Source organism: Lathyrus oleraceus, chromosome 1, assembly GCF_024323335.1.
Source record: "Lathyrus oleraceus cultivar Zhongwan6 chromosome 1, CAAS_Psat_ZW6_1.0, whole genome shotgun sequence".
NCBI classification, from domain to species: Eukaryota; Viridiplantae; Streptophyta; class Magnoliopsida; order Fabales; family Fabaceae; genus Lathyrus; species Lathyrus oleraceus.
The window spans coordinates 109136922-109153272 of record NC_066579.1 but is presented as its reverse complement, the minus strand read 5'-3'; positions in this window follow the sequence as shown (position 1 = coordinate 109153272).

Below are 16351 nucleotides of genomic sequence, written 5' to 3'. Positions count from 1 at the left end.
GGGTTACACAACACCTATCACGTACAGGGAAACAGAATAATTACGACTCGACTCGACCGACTATGCTCTGATACCACTAATGTAACACCCTTCTAAAATACCCCAATAATTAATTAATTCAACAAAATATAAATCAGAGTAGATATGCAATTTAAGGGTGTCACACTTGACACTTCACACCATTCACCATAATAACTTGTCATGCTCATTTATTAATCAAAATAAAACATTGCACAATCCGCAGCGGATAGAGATCTAATCAATCATGCAAACCATGTAACACATTACATGTAAAGTTGTTCAACAACCAAATGAAAATAAAGTAAAACATCCCGTCCCGATGTTACATCTACCAGAGCATGACCTACTAAGGAACTACACTAGACTCCAAGCACTAGCTTCTACTCAATCACTGCTCGTTACCTGAAACATAGTTGTAAGGATGAGTTCCACAATCGATATAATAAGCATTATAAAATATCATGTAATGCTAAGTAATTTAACACATTTCATCACCCAAATCAGATCACACATTCAGCAACGGCCACATCAACTCAAAATCATAATCATACTCAACCCAACACAAAACACACGTATAATATTGGAATACATCCATTCATATTATACGCCATACATATATTATGCAATGAGACTCCATGCATGCGGTACCGACTATTCGTGAACACATAGTTCAACTTCACCGATCAAACCCAGATACGACTACCAAGCTCACTAGTCCCACTCATTTGAGACCTAGTGACTCACTCACTAATTCCTCACCATGGGAATTAGCTACCACCCCAAGGGCTATGCTATGCACGCTAAATCACCTAGCATGCAAACATCAACAACAATCCACAATAACTCACTCACTAATTCCTCACCATGGGAATTAGCTACCACCATAAAGGCCATACTATGCACGCTAAATCACCTAGCATGCAACATCAACAACAATCCACAATGAACATATGCTCACACTCTAAGCCATAAACAGTCCATCCACAATTGCATACAAAATAGATATATTCACAGCATTATGCATACCATCACACATCATCAGCATATTTATCACATAATCATATCATATCATGCCAAATTAATAAACCACAGTATTAGCACACTCTACTAATACCTATACTGCTCAAAACAACGGGAATTGATCCCTACTATATTATACACCAATATAGGTCAATCATCAAATATGTCCATAATATTTAAATATCAAATTTCCACTTTTCCAACAGTGTTAACCGGTTAACGCCCTGGGTTAACCGGTTAACGCAACACAGAACACGCTTCCTGGCACATTTTAACAGTGTTAACCGGTTAACACCCTGGGTTAACCGGTTAACGCAGAACAGAAATTAATTTTTCTAAATCATAACAGTGTTAACCGGTTAACACCCTGGGTTAACCGGTTAACGCAGAACAGAAAGCTATTCCTGCGCTAACACGAAAACAGAATGCAGATTTCCCGCATTTCTCGCCGTCGGAGGACTTCCGGACCTCCGATTTCAATTCCGTAAAAAGCTACCCGTCCAGAAATTTACGACTCACCCACATATAGATTCAATTACAGTTTTAACATAACTTATTCATCACCATTTACAGCATTCCTCATCCCAATTAGGGTCAATTCAATGGCTTATTACTACCCATTACATGTTAACCCATAATACCCATTAAATGACGATAAACCCCCCTTACCTGAGTTAATCCGGCAAATCCTTTAGCTTCAAGCTTTTCCCTTCAACCCTCGTTCTCTTGTTCTTCCTCCTTGCCCTTTTCTCACTTTCTGTCGCTTCTCTGGTTTTCACGTGAAAAACCCTTTTTACCAAATGGAACTCTTTATATATATTCCAACTTTATTATTCCAATAATAATAATTCCAAATAATATTCCAATAATAATCCAATTATTTAATTAAATTAATAAATATACTATTAACTTAATTTAAATAATTATCATATTTTATCGGGGTGTTACAGTAATCACTTACCATTTGGTAGTGCTTGGATTTGAAAAACTATAAAAACTGTATTAATATCCAAACTTTGTTGATTGCACACAAAGTGTTTGACGAATTATGTCAACTAGTCTTTAGTGTATTGTTGACATTGGAGATAGATAATTACTATAGTATAGTATTTAATTTAGTGTTGTGATTTTTGATAAACCAACTTGTGAATTATTATCATACCATTGGTACTCATACGCATATCCGAGTTTTTCAATAAAAGGTTCAGTTGGACGATTTTGGATCCGAGAAATATTTTAAACTTGCTTCCGCGTTATAAAATTTTCTAAATCAAAGTTTCAGATAAATTTTTAATTTGGAATCTATTCACCCCTTCTATATCGAGGCCTATCGTCTAACAAGTGGTATCACGAGCTCCGGTTGTTTCCGGTCTTAAGATTTGCTTATTAGATGATGGCTACCAAACCTAAAGGGGGTATAATAGAGCACCTATTTTCACTGGAGAAAATTATGGCTATTGGAAAGCTTGTATGTGTATCCATATCAACTCCGTTGATAAGGGTGTATGTGATGTCATTTCCAATGGTATAATCAAATTACAATGCCCAATGGTGAAGGCGTCATCATACTAAAACCGGAAAATCAATGGAATGATAATGATAAGAAGTTGTGGTCTCATGATTGGAAAGCAAAAAATATTCTCATATCCGCATTAGGTGTTGATGAGTATTATCGTGTCTCTCATTGTGAGACCGCCAAGGCTATGTGGGACGCATTAGAGGTTTCCCATGAGGGAACTAATGAATTCAAACAAGCTAGGATTAATACTTTGAACCAAGAGTTTTAACTCTTTCGTATGAAGCATGGTGAAACCATTGCCGACATGCAAAAGAGATTCACACATCTTATTAATAGATTGAGTGCTCTAGGTAATCTTATCTTCAATGCTATTGCTACTAGTAAGGTTTTAAGATGTCTTAACAAGGAGTGGCAACCCAAGGTCACCGCTATCAAAGAATCAAATGATCTTAAAGCACTGTATCTTACTACTTTGTTTGGTAAATTAGAAGAACATGAGAAATAACTCACTTGCTTGGAAAAACATGAAAAGAATATGAAAAGATGATGAGGAAAGAGAAAGGTAAAGACAAGGTGAAAAAGAAGAAGTCTCTAAAGATTTCTAGTTTCAAGTCCTCAAAGAATGGGCCTAGTGAGCATGAAGAAAGGGATGACAAGATCTCCGATGATGATGATGTTAGGCTATTTGTCAATATATACCAAATGTATATTCGGAAGAACAAGGTCAAGCACTCCGAAGGAAACTTAGCAAAATTTAAAAGGGAGTCCAAGTCTTCAAAAGATGGTGAGAATAAGAAGGGTAAATTTAGAAGCTCTTGTTATAGTTATGGTGAAATTGGTCACTATAGACCGAAATGTACCATGATTAAGTCAGACAAAGAAATAGGGCATCACAAGAAGCCTAGTAAACCTATTGAGAGTGTAAGTGACTCCTCAAGCGATAAAAGCTCCAATTCAAGTGTAGAATTGGCCCAGATTTATCTTATGGATAATTGTAAGACCCCAATTTTGACCCTGAGATCCCTCATGCTATCTCATCATATGCATTAGCATTGGGATCATACCTTGGCATCCTCCTCACCCCTTATTCATTGGGTTTTTTTTTGGGAGAGGTCACCAAGCACTGTGTAATTGTATCATACTTGTTATTTTATCATTTACTAACCAAAATACCAAAAATATGTCTTTGCATTTGTCTAACTCTTTTGAAGGTAGGGCCCATGATCACCTTTGATTCATCAAGTTCACATCTAGGGTTTAAGACCCTCATTGCTAAAAGCACAATCAAGATTGATCTACAATGGCTTTAGGCATCATATATGAGTCCCCATGAGCCTCACATGTTATTTTGGTCAAGAATTAATCAATATTTTGGAATTGGTTTGCAGTGGAAACCCTAGTTCATTTGGGTATCTTATGTGACTTATTCACCAAGCTTCTTTAATAATTGATCAAATATTTTAAGGTATACTTCAAAATTAATCATCTTATGCATATATGATCCCCCATGAGTCCCAAAAACCAAGAGCATTGTAAGTTAACAAGTTGGTTGATGGTGGTTGACCAGAGGAATTCAACTGGTCAAAACTGGGATCCCCTGGAGCCTTATCCTACAATTTTTATCATATGAAAATGATTCTAAGAGCAAAGTTACTATACATGACATTCCAAACAACTTTCATGTTGAGGTCTAGATCTAGGTTTGCTTGGAAAGTCATTTTTTATGTTGAAAGATTATAGGTCATTTTGTCTAAACCCTAATTTGGAGGTCAACTTCCCAAGGCCATAACTTGCTCATTTTTTATAAGATGAAAGATTTCTAAGTTGAAAAATCGAATTCAAGGTGTCTACTTCAACTTTTATGTTTGGAGGAAGAGCTAATTCAACTTTTATGAGCATGTGATATGAGGATACATTATAGGTCATTTTGGACCAATACCATTGGACAAGTGATTTTCCTCATCTTCAAAAATGCATAACTCATTCATCTCAAATCCAAATGGGGTAAAATTTGTGACCATTTTTAAGGATTTTGAAATAGATATAACTTTTATGAAGACACTTCTCTCATTTGAAGCTCACATAAAAGTTAGTCAAGGTGGAATAAGTGAACATATGGCTTGACACTTAGAATTTTTTTTTATATGCTAAAATTTCCAAACTTCCACCTCAAAATTCATCATGATACAAGTTTCAAATGGAAAAATGTTCAACATAAGAGTTGTTCCTCTTGATCTAATCTTTCCAAAGAGTCCAATTTCATCCATTTTGGACAAGGTTTGAGTGGTATGCGCATGGCTTGAACATGTCATCATCATTTGACAAAAGAACCCTAATCCCCAAATCAGAAAAGGAACCGATTGAAAGAAGCGAAGGAAGGAGATTCGATCGTTACCTGAGTTTCCAAACCACCGAAGGTGAGCTTTCGTTTGGGATTTTCATTTTAATCTCTGTTGTAGTTTGGCTTTTGGTGAGATGGTGAGAGTGACGCGATTTTGAGAGGAACGTGAGGTTGAGAGTGTGAGAGAGATTCGTTGAGAGATTGAGATAAGTGAGCGAAGGTTGACGGTGAGGGAGGAGCGCGAGATAGAGAGAGGAGGACGATTGAGTTCTGTCTGCATCCTCACCTTTTTCTTTTCTTTTTTTATTTATTCAATTCTTTATTCCTTTTTTAAGCAGACTTTTAAATCCCATTAAGTGAACGTTTAGTTTTTTAAGTGGTCATTAACTGTGGTTTATTGGTATTAGTTTTTAGTTAAGTGCTATTTTGTGTTCCCAATCCCTAACCTTTTGAACCCAACAGCCAGGCGGCTAGGGTCACCTATTGGGATTTCTCCTTTTATTTTATTTTTTTAATTAATCGTCCATTAAATAGACCACCCCATTTTATTTTTATTTTAATTCATACTTTAATCTATTTTGGTTCATATATCTAATTTGTTATTTAAATTATAAACAATCATAAGTGGTCTAGTGGAGAGGGGTGGTTTTCATGGTCTTTAGTGGAGTGGGTTCGATACCCATATGTAGCATTTTATTTCTCTTTTTAGCATTCATTTTTATGTTTTATTATAATTTCTCCCGTACTCATAGTTTCATTATCATTTAATAACATAGATTTGTTTTCTCTTAATTTCATCATCCATTCAAAACCATTTTTAACTATTAAAATCACATTTTTCTCGATTCAATAGTCGAGCCCTTTTCCATACCCTTGTAAGTCGATTGCTTTTAAGCATCGCCATCAACCTCACATAGCTTACTCCTGGGCTTTCTTACAATGAGCCGGTTCTCTTGCACTTACACTCATACTTTTGCATTATTTGTTGTTTGGGCCCGATTTAATTATTTCATGATTTTGAATCCCCATTTGACAAAATGTACCCCACTCCCCCGATGTGTATATAATTTTGTACTGTTTTATTTCTTTATTTGCTTGACTGTTTAGTTAGATACTAACACAAGAATAAAATCAACCATTTCCAAAAAAAAAAATACAAAAATAATGACTCGATCCAACGTCGAGTATTTTCTCAATAAACAAATCAATTCATTTCTCCCTCTTATTTTATTCCATTTCTTTCAAACTTTCATCAAACGCTTGATTTCAACGTCAAGCCATTTTTTTCTAATAAAAACTCAAAAAATATTAATTCATAGTCAAGACTTTTTCAATAAAGATGGAAGTGGAACGTGGTGTATACCGCGCACTCCTGAGACTAGGATTCGAGATGTATATCTCGCCAATCCTAGCTCTCGCTATCATCCAAACTTATCCACTTTGCTCTCTCAAACACTCATTCAAATTTCTCTTGAACGTCCATCAATACTTGATCTAGGGTCAAGTCATTTTCACAACAAAAACCAAAATACCTAAATCTTATTTAACACTTTTTCAATAAAGGTGGAAATGGAACATGGTGTATACCATGCACTCCTGAGGTTAAGATTCGAGACGTATGCCTCGCCAATCTTAACTCTCGCCATCGACTAAAATTGTCAACGCGGTTTCTTCAAACCCTTTCTCAATCAAATTCCAAAATACTTAATTCCTATCTTAACCTTTTTCAATAAAGATGGAAATGGAACATGGTGTATACCATGCACTCCTGAGGCTAGGATTCGAGATGTATATCTCGCTCATCCAAGTTCTCGCCATCACTCAAGATACATCCAACCAATCAAATTCTTTTCTCGCCGCTGTGCATCAAAAAACCTTTTTTCATAAACGAAAGATATATTGTCTTAAGGTGATGCAAAACAATGTTTCGGCCACGATTGTTGAGTAGAGATAAATGACGCTTTTCCGAATGTAGATTTATAAATCCGTTCGATGTGTGGTATGCGTTCACTCCTCATCTGTTTTGGGTAAAATAATGTTTTCGTCGATTAATACAGTATGACTTTCGCTAAAATCGACCAACAAACAAACATTTTCTACCCAGAACTACGTAAGCCTTGATTTCTCTTTTGAGATACGTAGGAGCAGGATTTTTAAATCTTGTCAGGCCCATTAATAAAAAACTTAGGTTTAGTCCTTAGTTAGAAATCCAAAAAAACATTTCTTCTCTCTTATATTCTTTCTTTCCCACCTAACAAATTGAAAAGCCTAACATTTCAAACTAACACTAACGCACACAACTAACCTAATGGTTCCCGTTGAGTAAAACGGACGTGAGGGGTGCTAATACCTTCCCCTTGCATAATCGACTCCCGAACCCTGATATTGGTTGCGATGACCATATCTTATCCTTTCTTTTGTCTTGGGTTTTATCGATATTTCCCCTTTCCTTTTTAGGAATAAATAATGTTCGGTGGCGACTCTGTTCAGTCCATCATTGCGATCGCGCTTCGCTTTGAAGTCGTATCCCCATTTTTCGAGGTGCGACAGATGGCGACTCTGCTGGGGAAAGCAAAATCCTAAGTGAGTCAAGCCTAGTTAGGACGTTTGTGTGCCTTTGTTTATTTAAATTGTGTGGCTTTTCCTTATTTATTGCTTTTATTTATCTTTATTATTATATTGATATATCTGTTGTATATTGGTTCTATCGTGATTGTTGGTATTTGGGTATTTGATTGCAAACCATGTGGGAAAGACTCTACACCCGAGTCTAAAGTGAAAAAACATAAGATAGGACGATGGTTGAGTAGTACAGACTCCCGAGGTGTATACTTCGTAAGAGTCGGTACGAGAACCTCACTTAGAGTAGATCATTTTGCATATATTGTCGCCCGAGGTGTATACCTCGTAAGCTTCAATGTTTCAAAGGGGTCCATGACTCTAAGAACCTTTTAGAACATTGAACCTTTGGCCAATTAGAAATGATGGTTGCGTAGTATGGATTCCCGAGGTGAATACTTCGTAAGAATCGATACGAGAACCTCGCTCAGAATAGATTCCCTAGATGGAGTTGATGACCGGAAAGTATTTTCCGTAAGCGTCAAACAGTCTTTTGAATCCATGACTCTGAGTACCCTGTCTAGAACCGAGTCGATGGTTGCGTAGTGCGGACTCCCGAGGTGAATACTTCGTAAGAGTTGGTACGAGAACCTCACCCAGAATAGATTCCCTTGATGGAGTTGACGACCGGAAAGTATTTCCCGTAAGCGTCAAACATTCTTGTGAATCAATGACTCTGGGGATCCTTTGTAACAAAGCCCTAGATCATACCCGGTGAGAACCCCGTTTTGGTAAGCAATCAAATTTATCCGTACCTCGGACCTTTGAACCTATCCAAAAAAAGAAAAAGAAAAAACATTGCATCCATCCATTCATTGCATATGCATAAAAAGCAAAACTCTTAGTTTGTTTCGCATTATTTCAGGAATCCAAGACTTGTTAGCAAGATGAATCCTGAGAGAAGAGGCACTTTTCAGTTCAAATACAAGAACGTGGACCTTACCAGCCTGCAGAAGTTGAGTGCCAAAGTAACACCCCTCAAACTCAACAGCTTCGTACAAAACTATGGAAAAATTCTGGACATCCTAAATGAGAATATGGACATGATGACCGCAGTGACTATTGCCCAGTTCTATGATCCACCTCTACGTTGTTTCACGTTTTCTGACTTCCAGTTGGCTCCTACCTTGGAGGAGGTTGAGAGGATCATAGGCCGGAATTTGAAGGATCATAATCCATTTCCTAAGCTCGATGAAGATATTCCTCCCAAGAGGATAGCTTCAGCTTTGGGTCTGAAAGTTTCTGAAGTCGTGGATAATTGGGATGTGAAAGGACCTTTCGGTGGTTTTTCTAGGAAGTTCTTGGAAGATCAGGCTAAGAAGATGGAAAAAGAAGGGAATTGGGAATCCTTCTATGCTGTGTTAGCCGTGTTGATATATGGGATAGTTCTCTTCCCAAATATTGACCATTTTGTGGACCACCTGGCGGTGAGAATTTTCCTCTCTGGTAACCCTATACCATTCCTTTTGGCAGATCTCTACTACACTCTCCATGATCGTCATGAGAGGAAGGGAGGAATTGTCTTATGTTGTGCGCAGTTGTTGCATGCCTGGTTTAGATCCCACATGCCCGAAGAAGGTCCTTTTGTCTCAAAGGAACTCAAGCCCTTCCAGAAGTTAGCTTCCCTTACTTCCAGTCATGATAAGTGGTATATCAGGGATTGGGAAACCGAGAATGTGATTGTCAGCATTGGAGACTTCCCCAATGTGCCTTTGATAGGAACCAAGGGTTGCATCAACTATAACCCCGTGCTATCTCTGAGGCAGCATGGGTACCCTATGAATGGCCCTCCAAAAGCTAAAGCTCTAGAGCCTTTCATCTTACATGGTGTTGAAGCGGATCATCCAATGGTGAAAAAGATCAAGAGGTAATGGCAAGCAGTTATCAGGAAAGGTAAGGAGTTGGGTAAGAGAAATGTCATTGCCCGAGAGCCTTACACTTGTTGGGTTAGAGAAAGGGTTCAGATGATTAAACTCCCTTATCCATTTGATCCTTCTATCTATCCATTGGTTCCTGAGCCAGAGCCCATATTACCTGAAGATGTAGAGAAGCTCAATGCCCGTATCAAGGAATTGGAGTTGGAAAATGCTGATTTGAGAATCAAGCTTGGCCGAGTCTCGATAGAGAATGGGAATTTGAAAGACGATCAACAAAAGAAGGACAAAGAGCTTGAAGTTTCCAACAAAAGAGCCAGAGAGTCTGAAGCAAGGAGAGAAAAGTTTGGACAAGCGCTCTTTAGCACTAAATCTGTGTTCAAATCAAAGGAAGAGGAGTTGGATAGAGCTTTACTCCGGATTCAAAAACTCAACAAGACCCTGGAGCTGACCCTTGAAATGAAAAGGGAAGCACGACTGATTTCCGAGATTCGTACTCGTGAACTGGAGAATACCATTCAGAAATACAAGGATACTCTGGAACGTGAGAAGCTGAAGACTGAAGAGTCAGAAAGAGTTTGCACACGGTTGAAACATCATTTGGATCGAGCCGATGCTAGAATCCAGGCACTTGAAGGTGGGGATCAGGATGCTGCCTATATGGTGTTGCTAGGTGAATGCAGATATTGGAGAAACCTCTATAGGGACATAGAGGTGACCAAGGCTGAAGACGTGCGTATCATTCAAGATCTTTAAGGGCTTTACACTGAGTGGAAGGGCAAATTTCTGAAGCTGTCCGGATTTGCGAGTTCCATCATGCAAGAGCTACCTGAGAAGCTGCAAGAAGCTGATTGGTGCATGTGTCCAGAGAACACCCCGCATCAAGTCTTTAATTTCATTAAGTTTTGTAAGGCAATGTTAGAAGGGTTAACTACCGACCTTGCTACGGTTCGGAAAGCCCATAAACCATGAGCACGTTGTTTGTATTTGAACTTTGATATGAGATTAATGAGAAATCGCTTTTGAGATTCATTTTATTGTGTTTCATTATTATTTTAAATATTTGCGAACAAGTGTTGTGATATTTTTGAAATGAATGATTGAAACTAACCAAGAGTTTTGCAAACAAAATGCATCCATACATGCATTCATACATTTTCAAAACAGAGTCTCATTCTGTCCTTTCTTCCTCCAGTTTCACGCTGAATTTTCAACACCAATATAATACTCGTGCCAGAGCTCGTCAAAGAATGGAAGATCAAGAGCATGAATTGGAGCGAGTGAGCTCAGAGCTCGAAGACCTGCGTGGAAACGTGGGTCAGGTCATGGAAATATTACAGGTCATCAGGGCAAAGTTAGACACCCAAACGACGGTTGTTTCAGAAATCGTCGGCCCATCGATTGAACCCCAACCTGCGAGGACGGTACCAACAACCTGGCCAACCTATGGTTTACCTCCCGGTTTCACGCCTACAGTTGAAGGCGCCCCTGGTTTTGCACCATCCGCTCAGCAAACGGCTCCTCTACCGACCATCAATGAAAATCATCCAGTGGTTCACACGTTCGCACCTCCTCTCGTGCGCGCACATGTGCAACCCTACTTTGAGGATCAACAACATGCTCCAGACTTTTCAGATGAAGATGAAAAAAGGCAGGAGGACATAAGAGGGATGAAGGAGAATTACCAGATGCTGGAGAAAAGATTGAGGGCTATGGAAGGTGATCAAGTTTTTGGTGCTACTGCTAAGGAGATGTGCTTGGTGTCAGGTCTTGTGATTCCTGCGAAGTTCAAGACCCCAGATTTCGATAAGTATGAGGGCCACTCGTGTCCTAAGAGTCACCTTATTATGTACTATCGAAAAATGGCTGCACATGTAAAGGATGACAAGCTTATGATACATTGCTTCCAGGACAGCTTGAGGGGTGCTCCCTCCAAGTGGTACTTAAGCCTTGATCAAAGCAGGATTCGTTGTTCCCAGGACTTGTCTGATGCCTTCATCCAACATTACAAGTATAATATGGATATGGCCCCAGATAGGAGGCAACTGCTCAGCATGTCCCAAAAAGATAAGGAGTCTTTTAAGGAATACGCGCAACGATGGAGGGAAGTGGCCTCGCAAGTTGAACCACCCCTTGCTGAGAAGGAGTTAGCGGATTGGTTCATGGATACAGTCAAACCTGTGTTCTATGAAAGAATGGTAAGTAGTGTATCTGCAAGCTTCTCTGACCTGGTCGCCGTGGGCATAAAGGTCGAACTTGGATTGAAGAATGGAAAGATGATGACTACCTCTGAAACATCTGGTAGTAATGCCAAAAAGTTTCCTGGAGGATTTCAAAGAAAGAAGGAGGGTGATACAAATGCAATATCAACCAGTCAAAGAAGGAGTCATTTATGGAAGAAACAACATCAACCTACTCAACAACACCAATTTTCTCAACAACAACCGATTTATCCAGTACAATATGTTCAACAACCATATGTGGCAGCAGTCACACCAAATTTTAACCAATCACAAGCTCATGTTTATCAACCCGCTCAACAAGCACCGATATACCAGCAAGCGCCCGCGCCACCTACTTATCAACAGCCGAGGGCACATGCTCCTCGTCCACAAAATCCTCAAAATCAAAATAGGGTACAGAGAGGTAGACTTCCGTTTGCTTCAATCCCTATGACATACACTAAATTGTACCCATCATTACTACAGAAAGGGTTGGTGACTCCCAGATCTTTGGGTCCTCCACCAAATCCTTTACCTCTGTGGTACAATCCAGATGCCCATTGTCCTTTCCATGGGGGTGCCCCTGGACATGATTTAGAAGGATGTTATGCTTTAAAGCATATTGTGCGAGACCTGGTTGAGAAGAAGATTCTATCATTTCGAGACGTCGGACCCAATGTCAAAAGTAACCCTTTGCCAGCGCATGGTGATGTTAATGCCGTCGAGGATGCTTCTGATGGGTGTATAATAAAAAACGTGAAAGATGTTAAAACTCCGTTGCTAGCGCTCCATGCAGGATTGTTGGGGGCTAGATTGATTGATACATGTCACGACAACTGTGAGGAATGTGTCGTTCATCTAAGAGGATGTAAAGTGGTGCAAAATGACATTCAGAATTTGATGAATCAAGGTGTTTTACAAATTTGTGGTCCAACAATAAATGAGGAAGTTTCAGTCATTGAACCCGTTTTTAATATACCAGAACCGTTTGAGGTGACTTATCACAGAAGAGACGTTGTTCATCCATCACCCGTGGTAGTTTGCATGCCTACCCCTTTTCCTTTTGAAAGCACCAAGGCGGTACCCTGGAAGTACGACATAACAGTGGTAGATGGAATGGTAGATGGAAAGCCCAAAGATGCTGAAAGTAAGAAAGTTTTGGAGAATGTTGACACCGACATCACTAACATCGCAGGGACAAGCAAGATGACCCGTAGTGGCCGGATTTATACTCCCAATTTTGATGTGAACCCTCAAGGACCAACAAGGGGAGCTGCAAATGTAAATCCTACCCCAGAGCATGGAGGGGCACATCCGGCTGTGCAAACGGATGAATCAAGTGAGTTCCTAAGGATAATAAAGAAATCTGACTACAAGATAGTTGATCAGTTACATCAAACACCATCAAAAATATCTATCTTGTCTTTGCTTCTGAATTCCGAAGCTCATAGGGAGGCTCTGCTAAAAGTGCTTGCTCAGGCTCATGTTACCCAAGATATAACGGTCGGCCAATTCGATGGAGTGGTCGCCAATATCACAACTTGCAACACTCTAAGCTTCAGCAATGAAGAGCTACCCAAAGAGGGGAAGAATCAGAACCGCGCTTTGCATGTATCCATAAAGTGCCAAGAAGATGCTCTGGCCAGAGTTTTAGTTGACACTGGATCATCCCTCAATGTTCTACCAAAGAGGGCACTTGCTAAATTGTCTTACCAAGGTTCAGAATTGAAACCTAGTGCGCTTGTGGTGAAAGCATTTGATGGTTCGTGAAGGACAGTAGTTGGGAAGGTAGAGTTACCAATACAGATCGGACCGCATGTATTCCCCATCAATTTCCAAGTCATGGACATAAATCCAGCTTATAGCTGCCTTTTGGGACGCCCATGGATACATGCGGCTGGGGCAGTAACTTCTACTCTGCATCAAAAGATGAAGTTTGTTGTCGATGGCAAGCTCGTTATTGTCTCGGGTGAAGAAGTTTTTATCATCAGTCAACTCTCCTCTTTCCGTTATATTGAGGTTGATGAGGATGCCTTAGAAACCTCTTTTCAAACCCTTGAAATATCCAATGCCACACTTGAGGAGGTTAAGGATCCTATTGAGAAAGCCAGTTTGTCATTCGCCTCTTTGAAGAGCGCAAGATCGGCAGTTGAAGGTGGAGGCCCTGCAGGTTGGGGGCAAGTCATCAACGTCAATGAGAAAAATGACCGTTTTGGTTTGGGGTACAAGCCTTCTGCTAATGGAGGAGCCCTGGTCCCTGCAAAGGACCATGTGCGGAGCATACAAGAAGTTTTCCTGAGCAATGGATTTATCCATGGAGAACAAGTTGGTGCAGTGGAAGATGACACTGAAGATGGAGAAACATCAAATCTGATATACCGATGTGAAGCAACCCTGACAAACTGGGAAGCGGTTGAGATTCCAGAAGTTTTTCCTGTGTCAAAGTAATTGTTGTTTTCCTTTGTGTTTTTTGAAAATCCTTAGCTCTGCCCAAGGCTAATGGATCATTTGTAGGGTCCCTTTTGAATTTAAAAAAAAATCATTATGACAAATAAAGAGCATTTTGTTCAAATTCTTGTCGTTCATTTTATCTATTGTTTTTCTTAAAATGGAAATCCTTTCAAAAAACTACAAAAATATTTTTTTACTTCTTTTGCATTTTATTTCCATTTTTCTAAAGAAAACCATCATTAAAAAACATGCAGAATAATCAATAAACCAGTTGAATTCGATGACCCCGCTACTTCCTATAATTTTGAACTCCCCATCTACCAAGCGGAAGAGGAGAGTGAGGAAGATTGTGATTTCCCAGAAGAACTGGAAAGGATGCTCGAGCACGAGTCAAAGGCCCTTCATCCACATCAAGAACCAGTGGAAACAATCAACCTTGGCACTGAAGAAGATAAGAAAGAGGTCAAAGTTGGGACTACGCTTGGGGCAAGCATCAAAGAAAGATTGATCAAGTTGCTACATGAATATGTAGATGTATTTGCTTGGTCGTATCAGGATATGCCAGGTTTAGATACTGATATCGTGGTCCACAAGCTACCACTACAGCCAGATTGTCCGCCAGTGAAGCAGAAGCTCCGAAGAGCAAGACCCGACATGGCTCTAAAGATTTGTGACGAGGTGAAACGTCAATTTGATGCCGGTTTTCTAGCAGTTGCAAAGTACCCTCAATGGGTAGCCAACATTGTGCCAGTACCCAAAAAGGATGGCAAGGTCAGGATGTGTGTTGATTATAGGGATTTAAACAAAGCAAGTCCGAAGGATGATTTCCCCCTGCCACATATTGACACTCTGGTAGACAACACTGCTAAGTTCGCAGTCTTCTCCTTTATGGACGGATTCTCAAGTTATAATCAAATCAAGATGGCTCCAGATGACATGGAGAAGACCACTTTTATTACCCCTTGGGGCATATTTTGCTACAAGGTGATGCCTTTCGGTCTCAAAAATGCCGGGGCAACTTACCAAAGAGCTATGGTCACTCTTTTCCATGATATGATGCACAAGGAAATAGAGGTCTATGTTGACGATATGATCGCTAAATCTCAGAATGAAGAAGATCATATGAGCCATCTGAAGAAGTTGTTTGAACGCCTCAGAAAGTTTAGATTACGATTAAACCCTGCAAAATGCACATTCGGTGTCCGTTCAGGGAAGTTGCTTGGTTTCATTGTTAGTCAACGAGGAATTGAGGTGGACCCCGACAAGGTCCGAGCTATACAAGAGATGCCTGCTCCACGCACCGAGCGAGAGGTCAGAGGTTTCCTTGGACGTTTGAATTACATCTCAAGGTTTATCTCGCACATGACGGCCACGTGTGAGCCTATCTTCAAATTGCTTCGAAAAGATCAAGCTGTTGAATGGAATTCTGATTGTCAAAATGCTTTTGAGAAGTTTCGTCAATACTTGCAAGAGCCTCCTATTTTAATTCCACCTGTCCCAGGAAAGCCATTAATCATGTATATGACTGTGCTTGAAGGGTCAATGGGATGCGTGCTGGGGCAACATGACGAAACTGGTCGGAAAGAACATGCTATTTACTATCTGAGTAAAAAGTTTACCGATTGTGAAAGTCGATATTCACTTTTGGAGAAAACTTGTTGCGCGCTAGCATGGGCCGCTCGTCGTTTGAGGCAGTACATGATTTGCCATACTACTTTGTTGATCTCGAAGATGGATCCAATAAAGTATATCTTTGAGAAACCTGCCTTGACGGAAGACTTGCCCATTGGCAGATGCTCTTGTCAGAGTACGACATCCAGTACGTAACCCAGAAGGCAATCAAGGGAAGTGTGTTAGCAGAGTATCTTGCTCATCAACCAGTTGAAGACTATCAGGCGTTGAAGTTTGATTTCCCCGATGAGGATATAATGGTGATAAAGGATTGTGAGACCCCAGGCCCAGATGAAGGACCAGAACCAGGATCTCGATGGAAGCTCGCGTTCGATAGTTCTTCCAATTACAGTGGTCATGGTGTGGGAGCTGTTTTGATGAATCCAAATGGTGGCTTTACCCCTTTCACAGCAAGGTTGTGCTTTGATTGTACGAATAATGTCGCTGAATATGAAGCTTGTATCCTTGGTCTTGAAGCCGCAATTGATCTCCGAATCAAAATCCTTGAGGTGTATGGAGATTCAGCCTTAGTGATCTATCAAGTCAAAGGAGAATGGGAAACTCGCGATGCGAAGCTGATCCCGTATCACGCTCATGTTGTAAAGATGATAGA